The 20935-nt window shown below is 41.6% G+C and overlaps 1 long non-coding RNA gene across 1 annotated transcript in view; it reads right to left on the bottom strand.

Annotated features, from left to right (window-relative positions):
- Positions 1 to 20935, bottom strand: part of LOC118316897 — a 94736-nt gene that overhangs the window by 68593 nt on the left and 5208 nt on the right. The window lies entirely within an intron of this gene.

Raw genomic sequence — 20935 nt, 5'->3', positions numbered from 1 at the left:
TAAATTATGTATTGAGTTAAAAACGCTTGTAAGTTTTATCTGCCACCGAAGGTGCCGGTTTCATACCGGGACCTGGTAGTGGTGATGGTCGCTCACCGAGAGTTCAGACATGATTGCATTCAAAAGGACAAGAGGTTATGCTACAGTACATCCGCCGAGCAGCATTACTGCCAGTAGACTGGACACTACAGTGACTCGACATCGGAAAGTGCCAGGCCACAGCTAGCTGCTATGTCTGCTAACCTAAGTGGAAGAAAATAAGTGATGGTATTGACTATGATAAAAACAACAAGGAGATTAAGAAAGTAAAATAACAGACAAGGTTGTAAGGAAAAACTTGAGCACATAGTAAAAACAATAAAATGAATATGATCACAAGAATAGGTTTTAGGTAGTAGAGAGTTTCAGAGTGAGGTGGTTTTCAAAAAAGCGAAAAAAAAGTCCAGTAACCCTTTGTCACTAACCTGCGATACAGAAGCAGAGTAAGAGTTATGATTGGTGTGTCTGGAGACAGCTCTTGGCGAGAATCTAGTGCTGAACTTGCTTCATGTTCATCTAAGACTGGTAAGTGAACAGAAGAAAAAGTAAACACTGGAACTGTAGCAAAAGCTATAAAAAGCACCTTTGAAGTCGAGTTTGTGTGAATAACTGAAAGGAGCTGCAGCCGAAACAAAATGGAGGATTTGACCACATGCTCCTTGTCCATGTTCAAAAGACAAAGGAAAGCAACGGAACTCCCCTGCTACTGAATCTTTTCACATCCACAGGTGTTATCTGCTCCAAACTCCAGCTACCATCGGTCACTCTGCGTGTCCCGGAACCCATGAGGTCAGCAAACCGATGAAACCCCCGCTCCCCTTCTCATCCCCCTCTTCCTGTCGCTCCCACCATGGAGACAACAACTCTCCTTCTACTCTGCCCCTTGGGGGGACAACTGTGCTCTCTGGAGTTCCTGAGTTGCACACAGGCCTGCCTGAAGCAGAGAGAGCCTGAGGAACAACCGAGGCTGAAAAGTCTGCTTTGACATGAGTGACTTGATCTGAGAAAGAGGAGCCACCAAGCGTAGTTGGTGTCAGGAATCTTACTGGCCTAGCAAACAGCAAACCAAAAAGAATCCCCTTCTTCTTCTTTTTCCATGGATTTGGTGATACAACTTGGTGAAGCATAGCATAGCGTAACGCGGATAAACATAGGAAGGTTTTACTTTGTAAGTGTATTGTATTGATTTGATTTGATGTGTTCACTTGGGCTTTATTGTTCTATATTTGTTTATGGGTTAATTTGATTTTAGTATCATGTAACTCACCCTCTTTTAACGTGGCCTGTTTGTTCTACACCAACTGGCCTTAACAAAGAAGCACAGCAACATGCGGTCGAGCAGACACCTCTGATTCCGCCATTTTGTTTGGAGTTCCTTTGTTTAGTGCCATCTTGTTTGTAGTACTTATCTGACCTTTGCCCCCACCTTTACAAATTGGTCATCTAGTCTCCACACACACACACATGCACATTTATATATTTATGTGTCAGTCTAGATATTGTTGTTTTCAACTTGTTATGCTAACTACCAATGTGGGGATTTTGGATGAAATTATTAATTTATTATTAATCACAATTCCAAATTGATAGTATATTGTAAATTAGACTGAATCTCTAATTTGGCTATAACTTCCCTTCCTTAGATGGGTGGTGACTCGATGCAACTGTGACATTAATTAAAGTTCATATTTGATATTAATATTTTTGATATTAATATTTTGATAGTTTATACACATTTCATCACAACAGATTAATGGTGCCCAATGCGGTACCATTGCCAATAATGATTCCAAGCCCCACATTCAATTTTAATATCTTATAAATGTTTGATAGTCATAACTGATAAACTGTAAACCCAACTGTCCAGTCCAAGGTTAAAATATGAGCCACCCATAACAATATCATGCCTGTACAGGCCCCTCAAAGGGCCTCAAACCAGAATGACAGCAAAGGTTTTGCGAGTTGAAAGTTTCTTGAGTTTTCTCTTCTCAATTGTCCCTCACATGAAAAGAGAGGATTTTCTTAAAGAAAAGTAATTATCATAAAGGCGGCGGGACAAACTTCTGTCCCCGTTCTGTTCAGCATTATTTTTGTAGTTGCAGAAAAGCATTCAGAACTTCACCTCTGAATTTGCTTTGGTCATTAGTCTTATTATCAACACAGGGAGCGGTGGCGTGAACCCATTTGAATGTGCATGTGTTTAAAATGTCAGCAGGCCTAATGCCTCACACTGAAGTATCTTCACTCTGCTGCCGGTTAATGGACTGTCTTACAGTTCAGAAGTAACTTAGTGACAGAGAATAACAATATGTAAAGAGAGAGAGAGACACAGGAGCCAAAAGGTTTTAGCTTAAAAATTAAAAATAAATCATAAATTGAGCAAAAGGCGCAAAGAAATCAACTTTTCCTGAAGTGGAAAAAGAAATGGCACCAGAAAGACCAACTAGTGCACCACCTTAATTAAAACTTAATTTGCAAATAAAGTGTAATATATGAATTGACACTTCTATTTACGGTGATCTCTCAGACCTAAGAGAAGAGAACTTGAGCTTTACAGGTGTCAGAGCTGAAATATTCAATAATAACCCGTCACATTTTTTCCGAATACTTCACTGAACAAAATTGTAATGAAAGAACACTAAGCTGGCTGATCTAATTTCTCCACCTTTCTTAAAGCAGCCGCCTCAATCAAGATACAGTAATGAGACATCTGATGTCAGTGAAGACATACGTTTCCATTGTTCATGCTTCAATCGCTTTATTCAAATACATACTCATTTTACTTAGCATCGTCTCTCTGTTCCCATGCTCTTTATATGTTCTCAATCTATGTCCTTGAAAGTTATATAGAAGTCAGTGGTTTTGGCTAAAACGATGCGTCAAGCAAAATTAAGTAAGTCCAACAAGCTGAACTGCTGCACGATGGTGTAGTGGTTAGCACTTTCGCCTCACAGCAAGAAGGGTTCGAATCCCGGTTCAAACCAACCAGGGCCTTTCTGTGTGGAGTTTGCATGTATGCATGGGTTCTCTCCGGGTTCTCCGGCTTCCTCCCACAGTCCAAAGACATGCAGAATGGGGTCAGGTTCATTGGAGACTCTGAATTGACCGTAGGTGTGAATGTGAGAGTGAATGGTTGTCCGTCTCTGTATGTGGCCCTGTGATAGGCTGGCGACCTGTCCAGGGTGAACCCCACCTCTCGCCCCATGTCAGCTGGGATTGGCTCCAGCCCCCCCGCGACCCTTAAGTGGATTAAGCAGTAGACGGATGGATGGATGGACAACAATTTGAACTACAAAGTAAGTTGTCACTTTTCTCCCAAACAGCTGATGTTAAGCATGTTAGATAAAGGAGACATATTATGCTCATATTCAAATTCATGATTTTAATTTAGGTTTTTACTTGAAATGGTTTACATGCTTGGTCAGTAAACATCAGCTTCCTCAGACTGCCCATCCCTGCTGCTCCTCTCTCTGTCTGAAACACATGGTTTTAGTTCCTGTCTCTTTAAGGCCCAAACAACAAATGCCGACGCTTGCTGATGTGAACAACAGTCGCTGAAACAAGCACATGGGCAAAATGATGATTTGACTTGTTCCATTTTTGTATCAGATCTGTTGAAAGCTCTCACATTGGTGCAGATATACCAGAGATAATGAACCTGTTCTGTTCAGCCTATATGTCATGGATGTATATTAAATGGGGCAGTAGGCAATTCTGGAGAAAGCTTGTCACAAAAGCGACAGCTAAGGGACGACGAGGAAGTATTCGCTGATTTTTACAAAACGTGTATTGCTTGAGAATCGCTTACATACTAAGTATACATCTTCATGCATGTTCTTATAATACATCCATGTCATATTTATGGTTTGTTATTTTATGTATATAAACAACGGGTCTGCTGTCACACACCAGTGCGAGCGCTCCCTATCCCTACAATCTTTTGCATTCTATTTAAGCCTGTGCAACATGTCCTAAAACAAGTGGTTGATCAACAGCTCATTCGACATGGAGAGTTCAAGCTAAATTGCTGTGGTCAGAGTCAGCAAACGGCGAGCAATTTCCTTTTAAAAAGCCATCATTCATTCCCCGGGGAGAAGACATGCACATTGTTGTCTGTTGATGGCACTCGGGGTATGCTCGGGCTAACCTTATGTGCATCCTGAATATCAAATGTAATAACAAACGTGTCCAAGCTCGTACACATCCTCGGACAGAGGATGGGGGAGTGCTGACAGCTTGATTGCACGAGTTTCTCTTGCCTGGGCCTTTACAATAGCCGCACACCATCAATTCAGTCTGCCTGGAATGAAAGCTGCTCTGAAGGAAGGAATACAGATGGGCCTTGACTTGATGTGATTATGGTATAGTGCCGAACAGAGCAGGGAGAAATTTTTATACTGATAAACGACAAGTGATGAACATCTTTGTAATTGCTCACCGCCTCGCGTCGGAGGGGGGTACAAAAAATTGGTACTTGGCGATGTCCTCGATGTCTTCACCACGCGTCTAATTTCTCCTTTTTATCTGCTACAGGGGAAATAAAAATGATGTCATTACAGCTGCAAGAATGTACTTGCTTAATTTACAATCTGACCTATGCAAGTTCCACATTATCTGGAGCCACTGCTGAATGCTAACAACACGCCGAAACATAATTTAATCATCCACATTAGGGTTTTTTCAGACAAATGTCTTTGATGTTCAGAGGAGGGGGGGACAGTACAGCTCCCTCTCGTCTATTTGCACCCTAATATCACTGTGTGCCCAATTGAATTTCAGGAACTTGTGATTTTGTCCTTCATCTCCTAGTTCTCTTTAGTTAAACATTACATTAGTGGGCGAATCTGCATTGTTTTCATCATACCTATTTTAAGTTTAATTGACATTTCTTATGATTCTTGGCAGGTTATAGCCGTTTTACACAGAAGTTGTTGTTTTTTTTAAAGCAAGTGTATGCATTGATTTTTTTTTATTTTGGGGGGGTGTTCAAATATAAAGATATTAAATCAGTGCTTGGCAGTAGACACGGTTTTAACATAAGTGAGAGACATTTGAAGAGACTACTTAGCACAAGGGGACACTCGTTCACAGAGTATACTCCGGCATGACGGTCCTGGTGGAATAACGTTCATGCAAAGGTTTTGCGAGATCCATGTTCCTGGTCATGCCAACAATGTAGCTTTTCTATGAATACCAAAAACATGTAAGGGATGAAATATTTTTTATTTAGCTAATTGATTCAGTTTTCTCATTATTTGGGTGAAACCACTGTGTTCCAACTAGTAGATAACTGCAGGGGGTTATTGCTTGTCTGGTTGCAGAGCAGTGTTTGAAACATGAAGCTGTCTCCAAATAACTTTTTCCTGAGTCCAAACAGGAATGCCTTTGAGTTGAGAATCGTGAAAAGTGTGAACCATTGTCACCACTTGAAAGATTATCACTTCTCAGCCCTCCCACCACAACAAGTGTGTCTGTGTGTATGTGTGTGTGTGTGTGTGTGTGTGTGCGTGTATGCGTGTGTCCCATTTCTTCAGACTTCGACTTGGAAAAAACTTTAATATCCTCTGAGACGCAGTGTGCGCCACAGCAGCCGTCAAAAATACCATTGCAGCCCAGGTGGACGTTTGAAGTGCATAACAATAACTGTATAACTGACAGTATAGACCATTAAAGGCACATCAATGAACAGAAAACACAATAACACATAATCATCTGTGGCAGCGGCCATTAAATATCGTCCGTGTCCAGGCAGACATGCAAAGTCCACATCTAAAACTCCATGTATTACCTCAGAATCTCCAAAGTTACCACAGCACATTCAGTTGAGTTAATGCCAAGGTAATAAGTTAATATTTTTTTGCGATTAAGGATTTGTTGATTTATTTGGCTATTATTATCTCTGACCAGAAGGTAGTGACAGTAAGTGGATGGGATGTTTCCAAGAGGACATTCCCAGTCAGCCAGGTAAGGTACAAGTGGTACAGGTAAGATTTAAACAATCTTCGCACATGTTAATACAACAAATGGCACTAACTCGTTTGTTTCACACAGGCCAGGTCTTTTACTTGTACAGCATATAATGATATTTACATCAATATTTGGGGAGGGCCCTTTGCTGTTTAAGAAGAAAACAACCCGGTGCACAAAGCGAGGTCCACAAAGAGGTGGTTACAAATAACTCATTTTTTCATTTTAGATTTATCTGCCAATTGTTGTTAGCTATAATGTAAGACAAAGAAAGCAGCAATCTTTCACTTTTAAAATTGGTATTTTATCTTACAAAAAAAAAAAAAATGAAATAAGTGCCAAATTGTTCATTGATCATCTGATTTAAAGTTTAATTCATAATGTCTGGACTCCTTTCACCTTGTCAGGCTATTCTATTGTGTGCAGGCTCACTGACATGGATTATGGACACATTCAGTCAAAATGTCTGCACTTCCTGTACAACAATAGGGTATGAAACCCATCTGTTAAAAAATAGAAGACATTTGATCACTTTGTTTGAACTGAAAGTGTCTAACGACTACAGTCGGATTAAAGAGAAGTAGAAGCTGTTCCAAGCTAGTTGAGATTTTAAGTCTGATTTAATCACTCAAGACAAAAAACAAACATGATTGTTGGGAAAAAGGCCAACAGCAGTGTCGAAGAAGTCAGCCTGGGAGCAACAGGTTTTACAAGAGGGTTTTTTTGTTTTTTACTGCACAAGAAGATGTGGACATGACTACAATGTCAAGCATGTCCTGGTTATTGTTACATTACCCCACTCGGCCCTGCGAAACCAATCCCACCCGAGTTTTCTCTTCCTCCCTTCTACCTCTCTGTGCAGTGTGGACCTGTCGAGAGACTAATTACTGAGAGGAGCTGTTGAGCATCGCTGATGACACGCTGGTCTGAAACACTGTGTTTTTGTTTCGTGGTTGTTGTTGTAGTGCTTAATAACCCACTTTCTGCTCTCGGACAAAAAAAAAAACTAAACCCAGAAGCATACATCCTGACAGGCACAGGAGCATTGGGCACACAGTTCATTCACAATAGCAGACAGCTTTGTTCCATAATACATACAAAGCCTTTCATATTCCCCCTCCGCATGCACTATACATTACAGCAGAGGGGAGCTAATGAGGGAATATTTACAGGATTATTCCAAGGTTGCAGTTTCACATTGGTTGTCTGTGCCTCAGTTGCACTGATCTGCACGGCAGGGGGCCGCGCTGCAACCAGACTGCTGCACAGTCTGTACAGTGCGGAGCGTCTGAAACGAGATCGGAAAAATAAAGCCGAAAAAAGGGAGCAGAGAGAGAGAGAGGCATGAAAGCAGGCAAACGCCGGCGCTCAATATCACCGGCTTAATTAAAGCAGATGGACAAAATATCTCTGGAGTCGAATTTCATAAATCATGTAAGAAGTGCTCACTCTCCCATTCAATTAAAGTGATACAGGTAAATATGCTATTTGCATTTGAAACGGGTGCCTTCCTATCGATTCCCTGTCATTCTGCAGCCGACGGCTAATGCCGTGCCATCATTTATAGACAAGGTGCCCAGGATATCGCGCCCTGAGGCCACTATTACATTCAAGATTAGGCCATGAATGATTTAAATGAAACCAAGGTTGGGCTATTGATTGGAATCAGGAAACTCAAAAACACTCGGCGTTCGCTTCGGCCGCGTAGATAGATTTCGCTTTGTTTTGCCCCGTAGGCAACGCACTCCATAAACACTTGAGCGGACTTGCACAAAAAAGCCACTACAGAAGAAACACGTCTTTCAAGGCATGATGATAAAAAATAAAAAAAATATTTTAAATCAGAGAATAAAGAGCATGATAAAAAGGCAGCAGCGCTCGTTAACCAGCTGCAGAAAAAAAAAACCAGGCCGTGCTAAAATTGCTATCGGGAGCGGCAGTTGATAAAAGATTATTATGATTAAGTCAGTACAAACCATTACAAATCGCGTCAACGACAAATGGTTTAAAGAAGACAAAGTGTGATGGGGTGACATTACACGGCATCAAGAATGCCCTAAAAAGGCAAGAGAGACAAGACAGGATCTGATAGAACAGCCTTTCAAATTGCCAATCAAGGGGAGTGATTTAGTTGCGAGTCATTCGAGTGAAAATTGACGAATGTTTTGACGCGTCGCCTAACAGGTGCAGGATCGACATAATGTAAAGGCTGTTTGAATGACAAACGTGCTGTTGCGCTAAAATATTACATTTAGTGTCTCTGCTTGACTGACTGTGGTGCGAAGGGCGTGAGCTCATTTTCTTCTTCCAGTCCGCAACAAAACAATGTGAAACTAGTACGACTTTTTTTTTTTTTCTCTCCAACAGGTCAGCCGGTTCAGGGCCGAGAGAGATGGACGGTGGAGAGGAGAGAGTCAGGGCAGAAGAGAAATCATCGGTTCACACACACACACATGCACACGCACACACACACACACACACACACACGCACACACACACACACACACACACACACACACACACACACACACACACACACACACACACACAAACTCACACTGCCACCCGAAACACCCAGTGTCCACACACAGGGTGGTATTGAGCTGTGCGCAACGAGTGCAGCTGCTCGGTGGAGGTCCAGCTCAGAGGGTCAGGGCCGGAGGGTCATGACAACGAGGGAGGAAGGCTGAAAAGTGGATGAAGAAATTAACTTTTATCTACAAATACTTCACTTCAGGGAACTGTATCAGGCTGCCACCGATTATTATTAGTCTACATTCATTCTTTGTCGGAGCAGTCGACGAATGTAGTCCGTAAAACGTCAAACTATGCTGTTTGTTTGTTTGGTCAGCAGTCAAAAACCTAATCCAAGCCAGTCACTTTTACAGAGGATTGAGAGTACTCAAACAGGTATTTTCATTTCCTTTACCTTACCTTGACTTTCAATATTCAATCTCCATTGTGTCTATGAAATGAGAGAAAGTGGAAAAATTCCAAAGTCTACACATGGCTCGTTTTGTCAGTTAATAAGGCAAAAAATGCAAAAAGGAAAACCTACAACCTACAAACCTTTTACATAATATTATATTAGCTGATTATCAAAATTATTGCCCAAATATTATTAACTGTTACCTCTCATTGCTGCCCAAAATACTGTACATGTTCAGGCAAATGTGGTTTGTCTTTTTTGCAGGGCATCATTAGTGAAGTGAACTTGATTTTTCTGAAATAATGTAATTTTCTACAGCTACAATTTATATACGGCTGGTACACAGTGTATGAGCACAGCTCATTAATATTAAATAACCCACCTTCTCAGTCAGTTATTGCCAGCTCTGTACCAGCTCTGTGTCAGTAAGCACTGCTGATAGGGCCACCGCGATCAAACTACAGTTATATCTGTTAAAACAGCTAAATGAAAAGTTGTCAATAAATGACTATCCACTGTTTGTGTTATTAGCACTTTACTGAACATCCTGTGCTGCCATGTATGACCTGAGTTTAAATGTACACAGTATGTGCACCCGTGTATATGTGTGTTTATGGTAAGTACACCTGCCTGTGTGTATGTGCTGGAGGTAAAAGAGGAGGACAGAGGGGCTGAGAGGCGATGAGAGGACCACTGCCAGCGAGTGTCTGACTTAACAGAGATAAGAGGTGGGGTCAGCCAGGTCACCTGTGCTCCGCGAGGGAGGGGAAATGGCTGCTGGGCAGTCGCTGACCCTGGATCAGAGACGGGGAGCCGGGAAGAAATGAGACGTGACTAATGGAGACGCCGCGGGCTGACCCCTGATCAGTCGAGAGAAGGAAGAGAAGACGGGGCAGGAAGGACGGCGGGGGTGGGGGGATGTGAATGAGCGAGGTGAAGCAGGTTGAAGCTTAGAAGTGGGGTGTAAAGGTGTGTGTACGTGTTTGTGTACGTGTGTGGTGCACAGTAAGTGTGACTACTGAGAGCTCTGACTGTTTCCTTGGAAGTGTGTTTTAGAAGAATAGAGCCCATATGGAAGGCAGTTTATATTCACTGACACAGAAGGTTGAGTAATGTGTCAGCAAGGTATAGACTTACATTTCTATTCAATTTTACATCACCAAGCTGATTCCAAGAATCTATATTTAGTTATTATTTACACTTCAAGTAAATTTATAAGAGCACTTTAACTAACTTTAAATTTGAATGATAACCAGGAGCAGGGTGTTGTTTTCATCTGTGTGTGCGTGTGCGTATGTGTGTGTGTGTGTGTGTGTGTGTATGTGTGTGTGTGTGTGTGTGCACAGAATCTGGAGGTCGGTATAAACGTTGTTTTAATGGGCCATCGACTGCCAATTGTCAGTCCAATTGTGACAGAGAAAGAGAGCGAGAGAAAGAGAGAGACAAGGGGGCAAAGAGCGCTGCACACAGCTCTACAATGAGGCAATGGCACAAAACACTAAGTTACAGATATTTTATGTTGAGTAAAACAAAATTGTATCATTATGAAACTACAATAGACATGCATTAACTAGAGATGTCCCAAGCTGTTCCCAAGGATCAGTATCATTGCAAATAACATAATATATATAGACATTATACAGTATATTATGGCACAACATTGACAAAGACTAGCAGGTTTTGATTTTTAGCCAGCGCTGACCGTCCCTTTCACAGGTTAAAACATGCGTGGGGAGCATGTTCCATGTAAAGGGTCATTAACTTCATCCAACCCCATTTGTCCTTCCAGCTCATCCTGTTAAGCCGCATGTTTCCAGCTGTTAAGATACTCGAGTTTGGACTCTTTCATCACTGCATTTCCGTCCACATAAACAAAACAGTGGCTTGTCCTTTACTTCCACAAAAATGTAACTGTCCATTTCTTTTGGAATGCGGTTTCTGGGGCCAAAAAAGACCCACTACAGTTTTTGGTGGAAGATACTATATTAATCAACACATTAATTAAGATTTAAATTTTCATTAAGATGATTAAGCCCAATTAATTGTCAGAAGCTGTGGCCACAAGCTGAAAATGAGTTGCAGAGCATATGACATATTGACTGTTGATTGATATTTATGGTTCTGACACATTGAAATAATATTGGAAGGTACTAATGGCGGCCAAATGATTACAGTACTGGTCGATCATCGGATTTGATATTCAGCATTCCTAAGATTATCGGAATTCATATGTTAATCCAAGACACAACGTGAGGGAAGCCATTGCTAACTGGTGAGCTAAATTGAGGAGCAGATCTGACCAGCGTGTAAACAGCAATGGGATTAGCAAGAAAGTCACCGAAAGCAATGAGTCTTTATGCAAAACTAGTTTAAGTTTTAATAAAAAGCAGGTAATTCGCCGCTGTACTGCAGAAAATATCAAAATCAACTGAGTTGACAGAGAGTAGTAGAACATACTCCCAGTAACACAGAGATAGCTTCAACCGGAAGTAAAATATTTGCGGCACCATGTGAGCACATCGATGGCCACTTGCTGCTGTTACTTTAAAAAAAATGTGTTCCATAAATGTCTAATTTGTAGACATAAACATCCAGTAGCATTATCAAACACAATTACTACATATCCTACTGGATCACTATAAGTTCATATTGTTAATTTATTACTCTGTGCATCATTTGAGTGGAATCATCTAAGCAATGATTCCCTGCGAGTGGAGATTAGTGAATACATGTTCTATCATTTATACCAGGTGGTTGCCTGTGTGTTCCTTTGAAGAAGGAAACAAAGATACATTGTAACATAATTTACGGGTTTCTTATTTGAGACTGATATATTAAATTAAACTATGTGAATTTACTCTGATAGGAGCTGGGGCCCCTTTTTGTAAAACTGAAATTTGTCTTAAAACTACAGGTTGGACAAAGTAATAGATCCTACATGACTCCATGTGTTCACAGACTTGTTATATTTAAACAATAGCTCACTTCAGTATATTACAGTTAAGGGGCATTGTTCGGCGACCCCCTTAACTGTGATATAATGACCGTACATCACTGCCTTAAGTATGATATTGCTTTTATAATACGGTTACAAGTATGGCAAAATGAATGTTATAGACACACTACAATGTATTTTTTAATTTTTAATTTTATCATTCAACATGATAGCCGTTGTATACACTCACTATACCACGGCTATGAACCAATCAGATCGCTTGATTTGAGCTGCCCATTTTATAATCTAAATTTTGACAGCAAGATTTTAATTTTAACTGCAAAGTAACGTATTTCCTTTGATTACTAATGATTGCTATCAGTGAAATATAACACACTGGTCGACCCGACCTACATACTTTCTCACCGACTACTTGATCTAAATAGGGGAGGTCCTGGTTTACAACTACAACGTTAAGGAGCTTAAAAGTCTGACACGCATACAATGTTGTCAGTTCGGGTGATAATAGAGTACTTGCTAATGCTAGCAGCATGTTTTCAACACTGGTCTTTGCAAATAAAAGTAATGCGGGGCAAATCAAAGTTTGAGATTTGTTAGCATCACAGATTAACACATTTTGCTGACAGGGAACCAGTTTCAAGATGGTACCTGCTAATGGGAAACCAACCCCACCTGTGCAAGGTCAACTCCGGCCAAAATTTTGACTTTTTCTTAATTAGTAATTCTCTTAAACTTCTTCAAATCATACCAAATTTGTATTAATGCATCTTACCTAAAATCGTGAGAAAAGCTACAGATCGCCTCTCCAGCATGGCTCCTGACAGCACTGTCAGCCGCAGTGGTGGTTATACACAGCACAGCAGAAGAAGGAGCAGCGACCGTCGACTTTGCTCACATTCATTATTGAAACTGAGAGAGCACAGGCAGAATTGGGGGAGAAAAGGGATCATGCATCACGCTGCTTTCTCAATTAGGTTTGCAGTTATTATGAGGCAAAACTGGATTTGCAGAAGTTAACAGCCTGCCACGCTCCCTCTGTTGCTCTGTGTACAACTAGGAAGCAAAAAAGAAAAGCGCAATAATTACACTCACAAAATGAGATTTCACTTTATTAGCTTTCATCTCTTTGGCAAATCGTCTTGTTGCTTTGTAGTTCGAGCGTTCCAGCACAAGCTCTGTTGTGCCCATCTATGTTGTCATGATCTTCTCACCACTATATGACACATGCTGGCTTGCCTTCGCACACTGGAATTGTAAAATGAACCGGACGTAAAGATAATTTTACTCTCACCTTTCTACCTGCTAGCTCTGATTTTGGTTTTCAGTGGTTAGCCCTGTCTCCTCACAGCAAGGAGGTTCCCAATTGGGAGCGACCAACCAACCCGGCTGTACCCTGCCTCTTGCCCAATGTGAGCTGGGATTGGCTCCAGCGCTCCATGACCGACAAAGGATAATGCGGTATAGATAATGGTTGAATGGAAATGCTGTGTGAAACTGTTACAGAAAGGACTGGAGATGTTCAATGCAATTGATGAATTTACTTGGCCATTACACAACCAAGCACATAGTTATATGCAACAATGAGGAAACACATACATCATGATATTAAATAATACATTCAAGTTTTTTTTATATTAAAGGAACATTTTGTAAGAAAGTAAGAATTCACTTGGGGATTCAAAAGTATAACCGTTTACTTATGTGTCAGCTTAGGTATTATTATTATAGCAAAAACAGCCAATCTATTTTTGCTAGTCCAGCTCACACAAGCGCCAGCTGACACCTTCAACAACAACCACTGAAGAGTTACAAAGTTACCGAAAGTGTAAACTTTAAACTTTTGAATTGACGTCCAAGGAGCTGGAACAAACTGTTTACACGCTGAAGGACACAGTATTACCGAAACTCTTTTCTTTATTTTTCTTCTCCAACTAACCTCTGTCTGAAAAAGAAAAGTTGGATGGAACGGCATACTCACAAAATCATTTTTTGTGTACATCAGAAGGCAGCAGGCTCTTTGAGCCCTTGTAAATGATTTTTTGAACACAATCGCAATCGTTGGGAGAGCTTGGCAAACCTCCAGGAGCGCAGCAGGAGCTGGCGAGTTTGCCAACTATCAGTGTGTTTCAGACTTTTCATTGGCAATAATAAAAAGCTCCAACAGCATCAGAAACATTAACCTTGATATCCCCACAGACACTTTGCAGCTCTGCACCAGTTTTGAGTGTTCACTTCGCAGCAGATCTCTAGTTCGGCTCGGTGGTGTGCAGAACACATTTTGCTCCGAGGCATCTTATCTCGTTATGTGGTTCGTAAGTACTTTCATGCAGCCGGTTCCTCAACGGCACTGCAATACTACGATCCTGCTAGACACGGAGAACCTTTGTCTTCATCAGTGAAACAGAAACAAAACAGTATATGGCGCAACTCATCTCATTATTGATGTAATTAGATGAGTACAGTATGTGGTGTGTAGTGTCCCATTAAACCCGCTTCTTTTTTAAAACAGGCTCCTCTAAAGCTGAACATACAATGTTAATATTTAATTTGACAAACATGACCTGCCTTCCCAAATTATACACAATGACCTCATTCATATCTAAATCAAACAACTCCTCCACCAAAAGAGACCCCTTGCATATATTTACCACAGTGCTGACTTTGCCCTGAGCGACCAGAAGTGTTTAAATATGGCACTGTATATAGTACAGGCATAGGTTGAATCCAAATGTCAGAACTTCACTCAGACTTGCAGACTCTGAGTGTACACAGAACTGTCCAAACCCACAATTCACAACAGTCCACCAGGAGATTCTGTAGACTCAGTGTCAACAAACTTTAATTACCAACAATTCTTAGCAAAAAGGATTTTACATTGTAGTGTTTCCATAACCCGACTAAAGAAGTATTATACATTAACCTTCCCTATACCAATTCCAAAAGCTGGACTTTGTGTATCGGCCAAATTTATTATTATTATTATTATTATTATTATTATTACCACCGAGTACCGATCCACAGCTATGAGTAAACAGACTTGAGGCCTGTTTATCTGCGACTTATAGAGTCTTTCAGTCTCCCATCTTGATCTGATGACGGTGAACAGGTCCCAGTCAAACTGTTAATAAAAATGGACGCAGTCACCGGGTCTGGAAAACGAAGCCAATGCATTGGTGGCTGAAGCCTGTATTATCTGGAATGACCAGCAGAGGGCGACTTGTGAGAAATTGACTCACTTGATTTATAACGTCAGTAAACATTTTCCTGTGGAGTTTATGGCCCCAATCTCTAGTTTCAAGTCATCTTCAACAAAACAAGTTAATTTATTAAATTATTGTCTAATTTGGAGTAAAATAGACGATTAAGCACAGTTTGCATTGGGGCGTGGATACAGCATGATTAATAAGCTCTCAGTCAGGCCCACCCCCTCCTCCTCTAAATATTGTTACTTCTGGTTCCAAAAAAACAAGATGGCGCTGGTCAAAATGCTAAACTCAAGGTTTCAATACAGCAGTTCACAAAACCAATGGGTGACGTCAAGGTGGGTTGCCACTTGGTCACGGTACATACAACTGAAGCCCCAGGGGAGGGGGGACCTTTGCATTCAGCCTTACAGAACCATGCAAATCTTTTAGGCACATGTCTTGATGCTCATCCATCACGCAAAGCAGGGAGGCATCTTATCGGTTCCAGATTCCCTCTGCAGCATGAGACAAAGATGCACAGCATATTGTGCATACAGAACTAAGTGACAAGAAGAAAAAAAAGAAGTCCTGAAACAGACGGTCTGGCCCTCCGAGTCCTGATCACAACATCATGGAGTCAGTCTGAGGTCACATGAAGAGACAGGAGAAACTATGGCAGGTTCCTCCAAGGGCGCTTGGAACAAACTACCTGCCAAGTACACTGAAAAACTTTGTGCATTTGTCACTTTGAGTCCAACTAATACGATTTCCAAGTGAAGCATGGTCACACCAAATCTTGATTTGATTTAGGTTTGTTCTGTTCACTGCACTGCGTAAATTAGAAAAAAACATGCAAAATGTCACGTTTCAAATTTTGTCAGAAATTAATTGTTCCAAATCGGCTCCCCTTTGAGGAAGTTATTTAGTAAATTGCTGACCTGAGAAGAAACTAATAAGTGTTACCACCTTCTTCCAGTGGAGAAGGCAACAAAATAGTAGCACAACACATAAATCAAACCCGGCTCAACGGGCAACTAATCCTAAAAAGTAAACAATAATGTCCGTGGTAATGTGGGCGCAGCGGTGCATTGAGAGGCAAACGGTAAACACTTTCCTCACAACAAACTCATTATCCTGGGACTGTATTAGACCATAATATGCTACTTGACATTTGTTAACAGAGTCATTGGACTGACCGATCGGGTTTTTTTGGGAATCGGCTTTTCAAACGCAGGATAATCCACTTAATGTGACCGATTAAGCCACGTGCGGCTGCAGTCAGCAACGCATTCGATGAATTCTCAGTAATGAAGTCTGCGTTCTTTTAGTTGTTTCGCTGTTACTTTGCCACAGAAAACTGTGCCATATCAGATAGATAATCTGTTTCAATTTAAGGACTGTAGTTTTAGTAGTTCATCAATAAACCATTGCGGACTGTTTGATTTAAGCCAATACCCAATCACAAAGTCATCAGATTATGGATACTTCTTCAACAAGGTATTATTAAAGTAGCTACAATCTGATTATTTAATACTCTGATCACTGTAATCCCATTACTTCAACACTGTCACTCTCTGAGCCAAAACGGTAGCGTGGCAGCTACTATCAAGAGGATGAAGGCAGAATGTCATGCTTTGAGGGGTTTTTTCTCTTTTTTTGTGTGTGTTAAGATTCATTCACCCTCATTTTCTACTTTCTTTCATCCACTTCAGTGTCTCTCTGCCCTCGCCGTCTCCTCAGAATGAAATGCCATTCTGCATTAGGGAGCGAATTGGTGAGACTGATGGTTTTTGAGGGTTTCGGGAGATAGCTTAGTTGAGAGTGAAAGAATGTGTGGCGGTGCCATTCTGCTTTTATGCGTGCGTGCGTGTGTGTATGTGTGCGTTCGTGTGTGCGTGCGAGTGTTACTGTGAAAGTGAGAGGCGAGAGAAAGTGAGCGAGCCGGAGAGAGCTTGTCAGCCAACACAGGTCATGAAAAATGCATGGAGGTTGTGGTGTCAGCTTGCTGGAGCGAAAGCTGCAAGAAAGAGCACAGACAGGGTTTTCTGTGCCCTGCAACTCTCGCTGTCTGCACTCTCACTCACCCGGCCGGCCGCTGCCTTTCATACGCTACAGCTCACTTCATTAGTCCTGCTCGCCGCACGGCCACCCCGTTCTCTCCACGCACTTTTCTTTAGGTTCGACTGTGCCCGTCGGCACTGATTATACACTTTTTTCTCTATACCTCCATTGGACCTTTACGGTGCTGTCCCCCTACGTACATATCTACTTGTGGGCGGCTGTTGCTCAGGAGGTAGAGCGGTCGTGCACAAACCGGAGGGTCGGTGGTCCGATCCCCGCTGTCCTCAGTCAGCATGCCGAACTTAACCCTAAATTGCCTCTGACGGCTATTCTGGCAGTGTTTAAATGTGACAGAAGAAGGGTGCATGATTGTGTATGTCACTTGTACTGTACTATAAAACGCTCTCCATTTATTTCACAGTCCATTTACTCAGTCCACAGTGTGGTGATGCAGCTATGCCCCTTCAACTTTAAACCCAGGCCTACACCCATCAACCCACTGAAAACTGCAGGACAATCAGAAAAGGAAAATTAGCACAACTTTGATGAGTCGTACAACAGATATATAAACATTAGATTTTTCCCATGTGTGACTTTCCCCCGTTTGAGAGCAGGCGTATTGTATGCACGCGTCTCCCTTTAGACCCGCGTGGCACATGACCAATGATGTGCACTGTGATTTGCTGAAATTCAAGCAGGGAATGTGAATTTCAGCAGTTTTAGCCCACAGAAAAAAAGGGTTAAAGTTGTGGCTCAGACATCGGTCGATGACCTGAGCGAGGGGAGCGACCTTGAAGCAGAGCGCAGCAGTAACTTGGGTGACAACAACAATGACACAGACACAGACGATTCAGACACAGACTTCGACATGCTCGCCGAACCACTAATCAGGGCTCAGAGGGTGAGAGGCGAGGAGAGGAGGGGGGGGGGGGGGCTTCAGGCAGTAAAGCCAGTGTTAGAGCCAGTATCACCACAAGCCAGAGGTACACACAGACAACCCTGACGATCCCGTTAAAGGGCCCACTAAAACTTTTATTTCTCTGCCTCTGAATCAGATAGAAAACATATTTCCTCATTGCCTTTGACCATCAACAGTTCTCATTTCATGTTTCTATCTGCTCCAAAGGTTGAGAAATAAAGAAATTCGTGAATGTCAGCGTCAGAAAATACCCTCAGGTTGTTTCCAGACGACGCTCTGGTTTTCCGCGCGAGCCTCGGGTCTTAATGGGTTAATCAAACCAGAGTGAGTGTACCTGCAAATAGTTCACCAGGAGAGGTGTTAACCTTGAGTGTGTGAACACAGCTTACAGTGTCATCAGGGGCTACAGTTACTGGCTAAGGAAATCCGTCTGGAAACACCGCCCTCACGTGATCAGAGTGAGTCTAGAGAACAGCGACGACAAAAATAGTCCTCATGATAAAGACGCAATAGGAACATCTTAACAAGGTTTTTGTCACATTTTCAGTTCAAAAAGTAATATTAAGAATCTAATATTTTTACTTTTTCAGGGACATATGTCCATCGATCAATGCAGGTCTTTCTATGGTTAGAGAGATACTATGAGACAAGACACGAGTAAGTCAGGTCTATACTGTACAGCACCACTGGCGCTGGTAGTGGTAGAGGTCATGAGATCATACAGGACAAATCATCATAGGACAAAACTGACTAATATTATTAATCAAAAATATATTTGCAAGTGGAGCAATGAAAAGCAAGATGACACTCAATTCTAAAACAGACATTTAAGACTTGAAAGGCAATGTACTGAAATGTCAAGTCATAGTTAAGGTGTTAGAAAATATGGGGGTTTTAACTAAATATGAGGAGTTTACTTTTTATATTTTGACGATTTTAAAGCTTGATTCTGATATTTCATAGCAAATACCTGTTCATCTGAGTACTTTAAAGGAAACTTTTGACTACAGAATAAAATATAAATGATAAATATTTAGAAGTTATACCCTGGCAGTGTGGAGATGTTGTTGAAACAACATTTTGCAGTCCAAATGAGATGCCATCACTGTGTCTCAGACAATTGGTGGTAGCTAGTCGAACATTTCTTTGGCAGTTTGAGTTGGGAAATTGGGGTTTATGACCATTCTGATAAAAACAGTAAAGTTGGGAGTCGTGAAACCAAAATAATGAGCTGAAAGAAACTAAAATGCTTCATGGATAGCGCTGGTGGAACTGCAGAGGAGGATGATGCTTCTCTGCCCATCACTACAACAACAAATTAAAAAAATTCAGACATTTAAACAGTTTATAATATGAAAATATTGATTTTTTTTGTAGCTTTCACAAATGCAAGGTTCTGACAACTTTTGAACTAGTTCTAATTCTAAACTGGTTCGTGACACTTGAGACTCCAGAGGTCCCAGAATGCCTTGCCCAGACCCACTCAACACAGAGAAGCACATTTCCCTGCTGGTTACACTGCTGAGAACAACAAAAACAGAAAAGGAAAATTAAATGAAAATGCTTTCTCCTCATTTTGCCATGTCACTCCAATCCATTAGACACCTAACCTTGTTTCACTGCAAATTACACTCTTCAGAAGTTTTTCATTTTTTCTTTTCACCACTGTGTTATTCATTTTCAAATTCCAAAATACTGCAATATACAGTCAGCCAAGGTTGCAGGCAGCACCTCCTGCTCCCTGCAATAAAGGAAAAGAAGAGGAAAAACAACAAGCTGTGCCTTTATCCTTCCACTCATTATACATTAAGATGGCTTTTACATGTTTGTTAAGACGCCATAGCCTAATGGACTTTGTGTGTAAAACATCATCAATGAATGGTGCTGCACAATGAATAATTAACTATCGTGTTGTTATGTGTGCCCCGCATGCAGTCATCTATTCCATCCTTTTCACATAAAGTAAGTCTGTGCAGCCTGAAAGTCAGAGGTAAAATCACAGTCTTGGGAATGTAAATCACTGTAAGTACACTCTGCATCAACAGAGAACCATTAACCATGAAGACTGGCTGAGACTACAGGAACTTCGGGCTGATGTTACCATGATTTGCTCCCCCTCCCGAGAATTGGAGGAAAATTCTGGTCAGTACTGATGGGGATGTGATACGCAGTGTTAAATGTAGCTCTAGCCCAAGTTCAGTCAGGAAGACTACTCTCATGCTCGCTGCCGCTCAGGACCGATGCCCTGTACTACAATATCTCCCTCTCCATAGAGATATCTCCCCACTCTTATCAATACTTTATCTCATATCATTCTGTTAAATCTGCAATAAATTTAATTTCGATTCACCTGTCTCTCCTGATTGAAATTTGACTATCATGTCTGACTCCGTTTGCCACTGCCTGGCGCCGAAGCTCTGTGGGGAGGGGGGCTGCTCTGCCGACCATGCACCTGTCAAGGCACAGGTTGTGTTTCTTAGAGACAATGTGCTTTTTTAAACGTTTCAATTCGGAAAGTCGATGCTCCGACAACAGAAGCAGTGTTCTCAGCCAATGCTTTGGCTGCACTTTTATCTATAAATGCAATGCATAATGTAATGTTGGCTTTTTTTATCATGTCTGAACCAAGGAAATTGGACAAGCCATTCCTTCCAAAACACATATTTTGTGGTGGGCTCTGGCTCTGACTCGGAGGCGGATGAGGCCATCTCCAGCGAGAGACGTTGGGATAGGACTGGAGTCTTACAGGTGCGAGGGGAGACAGGTGGTGGAGTGGGTAACTCCGTCGATGATGTTGTGTCTGCTGGGTTTTCCAGGGCCGGGTACAGTTGTTACTGACACAGCATCATTATTTACAAAGAAAACAAGCTGTTCTCTTG

The sequence above is a fragment of the Scophthalmus maximus genome, chromosome 3 (assembly GCF_022379125.1).
Source record: "Scophthalmus maximus strain ysfricsl-2021 chromosome 3, ASM2237912v1, whole genome shotgun sequence".
NCBI classification, from domain to species: domain Eukaryota; kingdom Metazoa; phylum Chordata; class Actinopteri; order Pleuronectiformes; family Scophthalmidae; genus Scophthalmus; species Scophthalmus maximus.
This window is presented reverse-complemented; position numbering and strand designations above follow the sequence as displayed.